This window comes from Rhipicephalus microplus, chromosome 6 (assembly GCF_043290135.1).
Source record: "Rhipicephalus microplus isolate Deutch F79 chromosome 6, USDA_Rmic, whole genome shotgun sequence".
Classification (NCBI taxonomy): domain Eukaryota; kingdom Metazoa; phylum Arthropoda; class Arachnida; order Ixodida; family Ixodidae; genus Rhipicephalus; species Rhipicephalus microplus.
In genome coordinates, this window is record NC_134705.1 from 73,543,989 (window position 1) to 73,556,870 (window position 12,882).

Sequence of the window (12,882 nt, forward strand, 5' to 3'; positions counted from 1 at the left end):
GACACTCCTTCTTGACCTTGGCCAAATTTGTGCCACCTTGCGCTTCCAAGAATTGATCAGCTAATTCAAGCATGTCTTCGACTTAGCTCTCCTCTCTTTCAAGTACAGCGACAGGCTTGGGTGGCAACTAGTGAGAAATTGTTCTCTAATTAGGAGCTCTCTAAGCTCATCGTACTCCTGCGCTGTTCCTTAAAGTTCAATTCATCTGTCGAAATAATGGCTAAGTCGGGCGGCGTACTGCATAGCCGTCTCACCATCAGCTGGTTCCCTGTCCGAAATCTGTCCCGGAATCCTTCCACAGTAAATCTAAATCGCTTCAGCAAAGCAGCTTTCACCTTTGCATAGTTGGCTGCATCGGTCGGCGTCAGCCTGCCGTACACACTGAGCGCTTCACCACTCAAGCAAGTACTAAAAGCAGTTGCCCATTGATGTTCCGGCCAATTCTGGCTTCTTGCACCCATCTCAAATCTGTGAAGGTACGCGACAAGGTCGTCCTTCCTTCCATAAAACGCTACGAGCAGCTTGCTTGGGTTCAAGCAGAAGCCATGATCTTCCCGTTCGCTGCTTTCAACTCTAGCGTGGACCGGAGTTTCACTTCGCTGTTGCAAACGGAGCCGCTCGAGTTCCATCTCGTCCTGCCGCTGCCGTTCCCATTCAGCCATCTCCGCTTCTCTTTCTTCTTCAGCTGTCGCTTCCTTGCCTCTCTTTCTTCTTTCAGCTGTCGCTCCTTTGCTTCTCTTTCTTCTCTCGCCTTTTCAGCTGCCATCTTTTCTCTCTCCAGCTCCAACTTCAATTGCTGCTCTCTTTCTTCCTTCAGCTGTCACTCCTTTGCCTCTCTTTCTTCTCTCGCCCTTTCGGCTGCCAAATTTTCTCTCTCCATCTCAGCTGCTTTTTCTTCTTTTTCCTTCTGGGTGACCCACTTCCGTAGTTCGCCGCCAGAAAAACCCATCTTCTCACCAAGACCTACTAACTTTTCGAGACCCATTGTGTCTCGCAAATAAAACCTTGCCGCGTGCAAAAAATATCTGCCAAAATCAGTATATCAGAACACTCTCCTGCAGTCGTTAACGAGAACACTGAGTAACACATAAAGTCGTTCCGATAGCACTATCAACAACTCGAGGCTCTTTCTCACTACTTTGGACACACTGTGCACCAAAAGGTCCTCGTCGCGGACGTCAGATTAATTGTGACAGGTCCCGTTAATTCGGGAGGCAATCGCCGGGCTAATTACAAGGGCCGAAGTATCGGCCCCCCAACCCGCACCACGAAAGCGTGAACAATTTAGAATTGGTCCTTTTTGGCACGCCAGCAGACGCCGCCTGTGGCCCAAGGAATAAGTCAGAGCCGAGAGATGATAAACAAAAAATTATCTTCTCAATAATTGCAGACGAAAACGATACACAAATATGCACACTCGACAATAGTTGAATACAATATGTCACCAATCAAACAATGTGCTACTCAGTACAATCAGCCACACTCGAAACAACGGACACAGACAACAATACGCACTACAATGCAGTCGCATGCATCGAACAACCAAGACACTTAAAGACTAAAGAGTTCGAGAACTTATTGAGCCCGAAGTCCTTGGAACAAAACACTGAATGATACTCTTCCGAGATTCACTCTCTCAAAGTTCAGAGTTGTGGTCGTTCCGCTGCCCCCGAAGCTTATCTTCCAGGAAACCTCGCATCTTCAATTGGCCGCTCTCCAGGCTCCAAACTCCTTCGCCGGAAACACGTCGGCTTCACACACGCAGCTGTTGCCACGCGTCTTCGCTCGATAGCGGTAGACACACACTCTTGCCTGTAGCTCGAGCCTTCACCCCTCAGGTGGAAATACTCTTCTTCTCCCCTTTGGCACGGAAGACAGAAGGCTTCGCCCACAAGGCGGAACACCCTATGCACTCTGGCGCATACTTTCTTCTTCTGCTTTGTCACTAAGGACAAAACCTTCACCGACTGACGCGGCGGGATACCCAACGCACTCCGGCGCTAACTTCCTTCTTCTCCTGATCTCTCATCTCGGCTGCTCGATTAAATACCTTCCGCACTAGATTCCAGAAAGATCGCATCATTTCGTCGGCGCGATACGCAGCGAAGGCTGGGGGAAAGGGTAAGACGATACGGGGGCCATCCGCGACGGATGACGCAACCCGGCATCACCACGCCCCTTTTCATCGAGAAATTTCCAGGGCTTGCTCGGCCGCCGACGCGAGGAGGTTTCGTCGGCGAACCTACGCTTCCGAGGAAGATGGACGCGCGCCCGGGGAGTCTTTGGATGTTTGTTTCCTTTTTTTTATCGTTGACCTCGCGGCGTCACTCCGGCGTTTCGTCGCGAGAATTTGGCGGCGCGCCCTTTTTGAGCGCTCGTTTTGTGACACAATCTGACACAGAGAATACAACATGAAAAACCACCAAAAAACATTGGGAACTTCTAGAGATCTATTTTATGCCTCCAGAGCCCTCGTTAACGTGTAATACTCGTCAAGTTAACAAGAGAAAGGCCACCGTCTTATGCAGGATTACGTCGCGCTATGCACGATTTTTATTTTAAAAGCCTGCTCGTGCTTAGTTAAAAAACAAAGGACATTAGCAACAACTAGCAAAGAGAAAACCGTGTGGGGCAATTCCTGCAAATTATGCAAGGCTAGATCCGCCGGCTACCTACAACATCCTCAACCTCTCAACCTCGGGTGTATGTTGCGGGCGAATAGACTACTATGATCGAAAGTTGCGATGCTTTTGGAAATTCAAGATACCTTGCAACAAATACCAAGGTTGAGTACTCACGAAGGTCGACAATGTTCATTCTAAAGCAATCCTCGATTCCCTGCTTACATGTTACCGTAGTAATGATATCGCAGCCACAGCAACAAGCGGGAAGAAATAAAAGAATAGAAAGGGCGTGAGGATACAGAAGTATCATGCCTGTAAAGTTCATGAATGTAACTCTTCGAGAAAACTGCAGAAATCAAGGAAGAGAAAAAAGCGGATAGTGTCGGCTGCCTCACTGCTGATGACAAATGCACAGACTGAATCATAGTAGCGAATGATGCAACCCAAGCCGAGGTGCAAGAAGAAGGCAGCTGCTAACAAGGTCAATGCAGCCAAGACGAGAAAGCCAAGAAAAAGGTTCCCCCCGAACGGCTACCTAAGATCTTTCTCTAACAGCCTTTATTGCGAATTTTCATCCTGACACAGACTATTTAGAGACAGCACAAGCGCAGCAAGGTTAACACGCTAAAATGAACGAGACTGGGACTAGCTCCGAAAGCATAGTTGGAAAATCAAGTTTAATGAAGTGCCTGGATGATCCAACAAGCAGTGACTTGGAACTCATACGCATACTTGATACCTGTGGGTTAGTGTTTCTCGGCGCCACGCGCACCTGTGTGGGCGCGGATGATGTTGCCAAATTTGTAGAATGACAATACAGCCTGCTCGAGAATTTTCGGGACAGTTAGGTCAATTTGTCGGGACGGAGGTTGTAGGAAATTGTGTGCGGCGCCAACATAAAGATGAATAAGAATGTATTGGGGTCGAGGCAGAACGAGTGGACTGAGCTTTGGATATGTTCAAATAAAGAAGAGTTCGACGGTGGGCTTCACCATGAGGACGGTGGCTCGTCCTTTTCTAGACAGTCACCATACATTCTTTTATACGCTCAAGTAAATTCGTCGCGAACCAGAGTGCAAGTGTTTAGGGTCGCTAGGTAATGCTTGGAGTCTTGATGCTATGTTTAGGACTGTCGATAACAGCGACAAGCTTGCTTACAAAGCAACGTTCATCAATTACCGAGTTCAGCTTTCCAATCCATTTACCAGTGACCATCAGTACCTCGGTCAGCGAGCAGCGGGTGGCTTTGTCACTCTCTGTGGTCGCTTAAGTATTGCATCATCAGCTTTTGGTGAAGCGAGACACAAGCCAGCGTGATACACGTCAGCGAGACACACGCCAGACACACACACCTTCTCGCTTTCACTCTCTAGCAATGAACTCTGTCTCTACCACTACTGAAGCAGTTCGTGCTCTACTCTTTACCGCGGGCGTAGGTTATTCCTTTAGTGGAGGTGCACACCTTGGCGTTTATCTCCTCAAGTGATGGCACTTTGAATAAGGGCATACTGAGTACCTGTGTTGTGATGCCCCTGTAGTGCGGATTTCAGCATACGCTGATACCAGGAATCAGCTAACAGTTCCTTTTGCCACAAGGGTTAAATCTTCATTTTGGCTCAGTAATCAAGATGGAGATGTACACCTAGGTGTTCACGTGAATGCAGCCACGCCAAACTCTGGCCTAGCTGCCAATCGGAGGCCACGGATAAAAGTTGTGCAATAAAGAATGAATTTTTGTTTTATTTTTAAGGTGAAGAGATCGTACATGTTTCTTCCCGGTTTTCTACCACCTGTTTATTACCGAATTTTCTCGTTTTTCTTTCTTCTCTTAATGTGCCCTGTAATTATTCTCCGCTCTGGAGAAGTCAGTCACACGATGTTTGCTTCTCAGTGCTAAATGTCAGCTGGCTCAGACCTCATTTTCTCTGTGTCTTCATATATTCACGCAGGTTTGCATCTGAAACGAGTAAATATATTTCAACAAATGTTGATATTCGTTACTGTTCGCTCAGCTTCGGCGTTGCTTCAGTTATCTGCCTATTTCACTGTGCCTTTTCTATATACGCAAGCGTACACACGAGATATTTTTGTTGTTCATTGTTCATTTCTATGCGCTACAGAGCAACAGAGCCGCTGGCATTGCAACACCTTTCAGTTGTCATTTGTGCCCGAATGAAGCAACTTGTAGGCTCAGCTCGAATTTTCTGCAGCACGCGACAACCCAGTGACGCGTATTGCATTAGCGTGCGGAATGAATTCCTAAAAATGCGTTACAGTTACTTCAGAAAAATACAGCCATGAATGCAGAATTTTTCTATCATCTTTAGTTGAACGTTTTGTCAACATAAGCTGTATACTTTTAAACTTGCTGCTGCTATAAGTCTCCCATAATCTGCAGACAAAGCTTGAAAACATGACTAATCTTTGTTGATAAAATTACTCCCCAGCCACTACGATAAAGGTGCCCCAGCTGATTTCATACCATAATAAAGTTTGAAGATATGATAATGCCACTCATTGCATATTGATGACTACTGCGATCAGTAAATCATAGTTTATATTATGTGTTTGACTGATTTTCTTTGTTGAATAAGAATTAATAACATACTCATCAAGCACTAAATCTGTGCGAAAATACTGTGACGGAGTTGTGGAATGGTTTGCAAATTGTCTGATCAGACAGTTTGTGACTTTCTATCATATATGCGTTCGTGTTTTTCTGTTTAATATTGAAGCCAGTGAAATACAAAAATAAGTAATACTTGTAACGCTGTTGTTTTTGTTTTTGTTTCGCACAACGTGCAGGTTTGATTTGGGAGGTCCGAGGAGCCACCTCAGGACACTTCCCGAAGGATGAGTTTGTTTGACGAAATCCTTTATAGTCAAAAGCGTCAGACCACTTACCAAAATTATGAGTGCCAACTATCTCATACAGTCACCAAGAAATACAGAAGCTGGACACTAGTCAATGAACAAAAGGTCCTAAACACGCAGTTCCTATACACAGAGTGTGTGACGGAACGTCAAAGTATCGGCATCTCACCGACGTCGTTACGTAAGAGCTTCGGCACGAAGCACGGGGTCGATGCACTTGTCGTCATAGTTGGCACCAGCGTTGGGCAGCTACACGAACCGTAGGAAAAGCAACCTTCCTTGGCTGATGATGGACGCTGCACTAGCTGACACCGCACCAGTTGACGCTGCATTAGCCACACTGCTCCCGACGTAGAGGCAGCCGGACAGCCCCGCCTGAGCTCCAGCCCGAATATCGAGAGCTGAGAGCTGTCCACGGGAACAGGAACGTCAGCGCAACCAGGTAGCCCTGGAGCCTCTCAGGTCACCAGACGATGGAGGTAGCAGACGAACTCCGAACGCCCTGATGCGTGGTTCGTCTTGATGATGATGATGATTATTCTTGTTATTCTGGCGCACACCCACAAAGTCTAAAACGTATATGTATATATTTATATATATATATATATATATATATATATAAAACGTATATATATATATATATATATATATATATATATATATATATATATATATATATATACAACCATTAGGTTGTATACGAGGGACCATTGGCCAGCTGCATGACGCCACACAGGCTCATAAATAGGGTGTCCCACACTCGCCGCATGGCTACAGATGGCACTGACTGACACTCCCACGTTTAAATTCAAATATAAACCCAGGAATGTGGCTGCGGGAATAGCCGCCATGATAGCTCAGTGGTTAGAGCATTGAACGCGTTATTCAAAGGTCGTAGGCTCGATTTATGCTCACAGCAAGTTATTTTTTACCCAAGTTTCTTTCTTGCTGTTTATAGTACATTGGTTCTAATAACATCCTCTATGCATTCCTTGGCATTATTGTCAATTAGATCTTATTATATTGTGTGAAAACACGGAAAAACGTACCCTTAGGCATACACCTTTTTCTCTTATTCATTAACGAGGGTCTCGTACTGGCAGACTTGGAGCCGTTAGGTTGTATACGAGGGACTATTGGTCAGCTGCCCGCTCGTAAAAAGTTCACGATCTACGTGACACCACAAAGGCTCATAAAAAGGGTGTTACACACTCGCCGCATGGCTACAGATGGCGCTGACTGACACTCGCACTTTTAAATTCAAATATAAACCAAAGAAAGTGGCTGGGAGAGTAGCCGCCGTGATAGCTCAGTGATTGGAGAATCCAACGCGTTAAGCGAAGTTCGTAGGTTCGATTGCTGCTCACGGCAAGTTATTTTTTCACCCACATTTCTTTTTTCTATTTACATTACATTTGGTCTAATAAGTTCCCCTCTGCATTAAATGGCATTATTGTCTGTTAGACCTCTTTTATGTGTTGCGAAAAAAAGGAAATACGAGCCCTTAGGTATACACTATGTTCCCTTAAATATAAATATATATATATATATATATATATATATATATATACATATACATATATATATATATATATATATATATATATATATATATCCTGAAATGCACACATTGCCAATGTTTCGTCATCGCCTTTCCGTAAACTGTGTCTTTTAAGGCGCAAACTCACAGACGCCCCGTCGCAAGTGAAACTATTAGCTTATAACACTTTAATACGTCCAAAGCTTGAATACGCTTGTATTGTATGGGATCCGCATACTAAGTCTAACATATATTCCCTCGAAAAGATTCAAAGGCGAGCAGTGCGTTTTATTTACTCGAAGTATGGTCGTGCTACATCAGTTACTGAACTAATGCGAGATAACGAATTCCAGACGCTACAATCGCGGTGCCAGCTTCTCCGTCTAAAATTCTTAGACTCACTAATTACCAATAAACTTGGGCTAGACCCATCACATTACGTTACCCCAGTTTCGACCAGGCAAACTCGTCATTCTCATGTCCGATCTTTAACTCCGTATTTTGCGCGGACAGATTTATTTAAGTTTTCCTTTTTTCCGAGAACTGTAACAGAATGGAATAACTTGCCTTCTAATTTCCCCCAAACCTTCGATCTTGATGAACCCAATGTTCAATTCTGTGAATCTTGACCCCCCCCTCCCCATATCGCTTGATTTTTTTTTATGTTTCTCTTCTACTCGCTCTCCTCTTACACAGATGTATTTTAGTGAAGCTGTGTCACTCATGTACTGATCTTGTGGTTGTGTTTGTGCCCCTCCTGCTTGGGCCTTTTTGGCCTGGTGTATTCCACAAAATGAAAAATAAATAAAATATATATATATATATATATATATATATATATATATATATTGTGAGCATTTAGTATACCAATCCTCTTCATCTGTACATTATCCTCATTATCATGTGTTGCTCATGCATCCTCATCGTTGTCACGTAGCATCATCATCTTGGTCCGTTTATCTCAGCTGTCGGCTGCCGGTTCTTCGGGCCTAATAAAGGTCTTCCAAACCAAGACTTCATACGTGGTGGAGCGTGCTGTTGGATCCCCCGTCATCCTCTCGACCACTCTACCCCCTGGAGCTACGTTCAGGTCGCCGCTTGGGCCAGGTGTTCGGAAATATGTCGCACCAAGAAGAGGTCGGTGCTGCAGCCGTTCCCACTCCGCCACCGCGTGCCGCGCCTTTTCACGTCATTAACAGCCTCCAGCGTGAGCCCCATCCCTTCGCTGGTATGCGCGGGGAAGATGTGGAGGAATGGCTGGACGATTTCGAACGTGTCGGCGCTGCTAACCGGTGGGATAACACCTACAAACTCGCTTACGTGTCATTCTACCTCACGGGTGTCACGAAGACGTGGTTCCTCAACCACTTCATCGACATCCCCGACTGGTCAGCCTTTAAAGATCAGCTTCGCCATGTCTTTGGCACACCGGCTGTTCGTTCAGCTCTCGCAATGAAAGCTCTTGCGACTCGGAAACAGCACATCGGGGAGTCGTATACATCCTACATCGAGGATGTCCTTTCACTTTGCCGCCGGGTTGACACCCCAATGACAGAGTCAGACAAGGTACGCCAGCTTCTTAAGGGAATCGGACCTGTCGCATTCAATGCCCTTGCAATCCAGAATCCGGCTACCGTTGCTGACGTTGCGACAACCTGTCAGCGCCTCGAAGAACTTGAGTCGATGCGCCTAACACCGGACAGTGACGCGGCCCGTATTAAGACTGATCCAAACCTACGAGAAACAATAAGGGTGATAATACGCGAAGAATTAGAATCAATGGGATTCACACTACCTTCAGTATGTACCATTCAGCCTTCTTCAACGTCATTGCGGGATGTCATCAGGGAGGAGCTTACGTCCATGACCCATATGGCCCACCTGCAGCCCACTGTCAATCGTACTCTCCCATGGTTCTCGCATGTCGTCGCCGCACCATAGGCACCGTCAGCTCGACGTCGCCACCATTAACGTACGCGTCGGTTGCTGCCACACCTCCCAGAAGCTTTCCCACGAACTTTGCATCACCACCACCTGAGCCATCATCAGTCCCTCTCACTGCTCTCTCTCCCGGTGCATCTAACACAAGCTAGCACCCTCCTTATCAATCGACTCACCCTACGTGCTATTATTGCGGCTATCGTGGTCACATTTCACGCTTTTGCCGCAAGCGCCAGCAAGATGAGCGCCGAGGGTACGAAATACGCGAACGAGACTATACCGCAAGAGCCTTGTACCAGGGCCCTCGTTATTCGTCACCGCCGCGTCGGCCTCCATCTCCGCCAGCATCCGGTGAACTGCGCAGTAGTCTTCGATCAACCAGACGCCGTTCACCATCGCCCTACCGTCGCTCCTCTTCTCCTCTTCAGCCTGCTTCCCTCGCTTCTGATCGGCGTCCGGAAAACTAAGCAATGCAGTTTTTGGAGGAAAAACTGCATTCCTACACAGTACTCCAATTCCCCCAGCGCGCCCTTACAATATGATTGCAGTCTCAGTTGAGGGAGTGGACGTTGATGCTTTGGTGGACACTGGGGCTGGGTTTTCTATTATTCGTGCTGATTTGTGTACCCATCTTCGAAAAGTCACGACGCCTTATGATGGACCAACACTGCGTACAGCCCAGGGAATGATGATTCGCCCTTCCACTCTCTGTACTGCCCGTGTGCTAATCGACGACATTCTTCATCACATACAATTCGCTGTGCTATCTCCGTGCTCCCACGAACTCATTTTAGGCTGGGACTTTCTTTCGTCTGCTTCCGCGGCAATTTGTTGTGCACAACGTGTCGTCCATGTTACTGACACAGACCACTTGCTTAGTGACAAAACCTACAGGCCACTTCGACTCATCACTGCTGTAGACATCGAGTTACCCCCGAACGAACATCAATTAGTCACAGTTTTGTCGAACGACGTCGACTCTGGTGACATTTTGGTCACTCCATCGCCCCGTTGCCTTATTAAAGGCATAGCTCTCGCATCAGGTATGGCTCGCTTCAACGATGGATCAGCTGTCCTCGCTGCTATGAACACCACACCAGATAAAATTTTACTGCCGCAGGGCACTACTGTCGCCTGCGTTGCCGATCTGGAGCCTGTGTGCGTCGTGCCTCTTACCCCTGCCTCCTCTAAAGGCCATTCTGGAGATCATGCTGCTTCCTCGGCCTTTACAGCAGCCATCAACAAGGACTTGACAGACTCGCAGAAGCAGCAGCTGCTTGATTTGTTGCAAAAGCACGCAAACTCTTTTGACGTTCATTCATCCAGCCTGGGTCAGACAACTGCTACAGCACATCGTATTCAGACCGACGGAACATCCATTGTGCATCGTCGTCCGTACCGCGTCTCCCTAGCCGAACAAAAAATCATTGAGGAAAACGTAGACGATATGCTGCAACGGGAGATAATCCGACCCTCAACCAGTCCTTGGTCGTCTCCAGTGGTTCTGGTGCGTAAAAAAGACGGTTCCGTACGATTTTGCGTTGATTACCGAGCACTCAATAAGATCACTAGGAAGGACGTATACCCCATGCCACGTATCGACGACGCCCTCGATTCTTTACAAGGCGCTGAATTCTTTTCAAGCCTCGACTTGCGTTCCGGCTATTTGCAAATCCCCATGCACGAAGAGGACAAAGAAAAAACTGCGTTTGCAACCCCGGAGGGCCTATACGAATTCAATGTTATGCCGTTTGGTCTATGCAATAAGCCCGCAACTTTTGAGCGCTTGATTGACACCGTACTGCGTGGCCGGAAATGGAAGACTTGCCTATGTTACCTCGATGACATTGTTGTATTTTCATCGACGTTTCCTCAACATCTGCAACGCTTGGACGAGGTCCTGACTTGCCTTGCGGGCGCTGGTCTTCAAATTAACACCAAGAAGTGCCATTTCGCCAGCAGATCTATCAAGGTCCTCGGTCATGTTGTGAGCAAGGACGGAATTCGTCCAGACCCTGAGAAAACTGCTGCGGTGCTTCGCTTCCCTCGCCCTGACAAGCCGAAAGATTTGCGAAGTTTCCTTGGTCCCGCCTCTTACTATCGGCGATTCATACAAAACTTTGCCTCCATAGCCGCACCACTACATAAGCTACTTGCTTCTGGTACGCCCTTTCAGTGGTCTCAGGAATGTGAATCGGCTTTCGACAAATTGAAGAGTGCCCTCACGACCGAGCCTGTACTTTCTCACTTTCACGATGGTGCACCGGCCTTCCTCCATACAGACGCTAGCGGCCACGGTTCAGGAGCCGTGCTCCTCCAGCGCGACAACTCTTCGCGAGAGCGAGTCGTTGTGTACGCCAGCCGCGTCCTCTCCACAGCCGAGAGGAACTACACGATCACCGAGAAGGAGTGCCTCGCCATCGTTTGGTCAGTGCAGAAATTCCGTCCCTATCTTCATGGCCGCCATTTCACCATCGTGACCGACCACCATGCTTTATGTTGGCTTTCGACACTCAAGAACTTGTCGGGACGCCTCGGCCGCTGGATTCTACGCCTACAAGAGTGTGATACAAGTGTGGCAGAAAGCATAGCGACGCCGATGCTCTCTCTCGCTGGCCACTACCAGCGGCTCCCCTCAGCGTTTCCGCAATCACTTTCCACAACACGCCCTCGGAGACCACGTCTACGGCGATTTCCTCTCTCGCCTCTATGGACCAGCTGCCTTCGGACGACCCGCACAATTTTTTTTCTCGACAGCTGGCTGACCCATACTGTCCACGTATTATAGGATACCTCACTGGCAGTTCCCGTCTACCTAATGCGAGGCTCCGTCGCCAACTCTCGCAGTTTAAGCTGGACAACTCGGTGCTGTACCGCAAAAGTTACCATCCTGACGGTCAGCGCTGGGTTCCCGCTCTACCCCGATCGCTTCGGTCCGAAGTCCTCAGAGCACTTCATGACCATCCCACGGCAGGTCACCTTGGTTACCACAAAACCTACGATCGCCTTCGAAGTCGGTTTTATTGGCTAGGTATTACCACTAGTGTAGCTCGGTACGTTGGGTCCTGCACTACCTGTAAATCTAGAAAACTACCCACATCTGCTCCAGCCGGTACACTACAGCCTCTTCCGTGCCCAGCCACACCATTCGAAGTTGTAGGCATCGATCTTTATGGCCCCCTTCCAGTCAGTGCTGCTGGAAACCGATGGATAGTAACAGCCGTTGACAATTTGACGCGCTACGCCGAGACGGCATCCGTCACTACCGGTTCAGCTTCTGAAATTGCCGATTTCATCCTCCGTGCCATTATACTGCGTCATGGTGCTCCACGTGTATTGCTCAGTGACCGTGGAAGGGCCTTCCTTTCACAACTAGTGAACGAACTTCTTCGCGCTTCTGGCACAACTCACAAGACTGCCTCTAGTTATCATCCCCAAACTAACGGCCTCACTGAGCGATTCCACCGCACTCTTTCTTACATTATCGCCGCCTACATTCAACCAGACCACAAGAACTGGGATATAGTCTTACCATTCGTCACTTTCGCATACAATACGGCTATTCAGCGGACAACCGGCTTTTCACCATTTTACCTAGTTTATGGACGCTCCCATACTTCACTCCTGGACGTCTCTTTCTTTACCTGCCATGTGGATTCATCTCCATCCTCTTCAGAGGAATACGTTTTACGGCTCGCAGAGAGCCGCCAACGTGCTCGTATAAACACTGAAGCCCGACAGCAAGACAGAAACCTTGCTTATGATGAATCTCATCGTGCTGTATCCTTTCAACCTGGAGACAAAGTGCTTCTTTTGACGCCTATTCGCACACCTGGTTTGTGCGACAAATTTCAGCCACAGTTTATCGGGCCGTACACAGTTCTTGAAGAAACTTCACCAGTG

The 12,882-nt window shown here is 47.6% G+C and overlaps 1 protein-coding gene across 6 annotated transcripts in view; it reads left to right on the forward strand.

The window, feature by feature from the left end:
• Nucleotides 1-12,882, forward strand: part of LOC142765308 (uncharacterized) — a 125,320-nt gene that overhangs the window by 22,375 nt on the left and 90,063 nt on the right. The window lies entirely within an intron of this gene.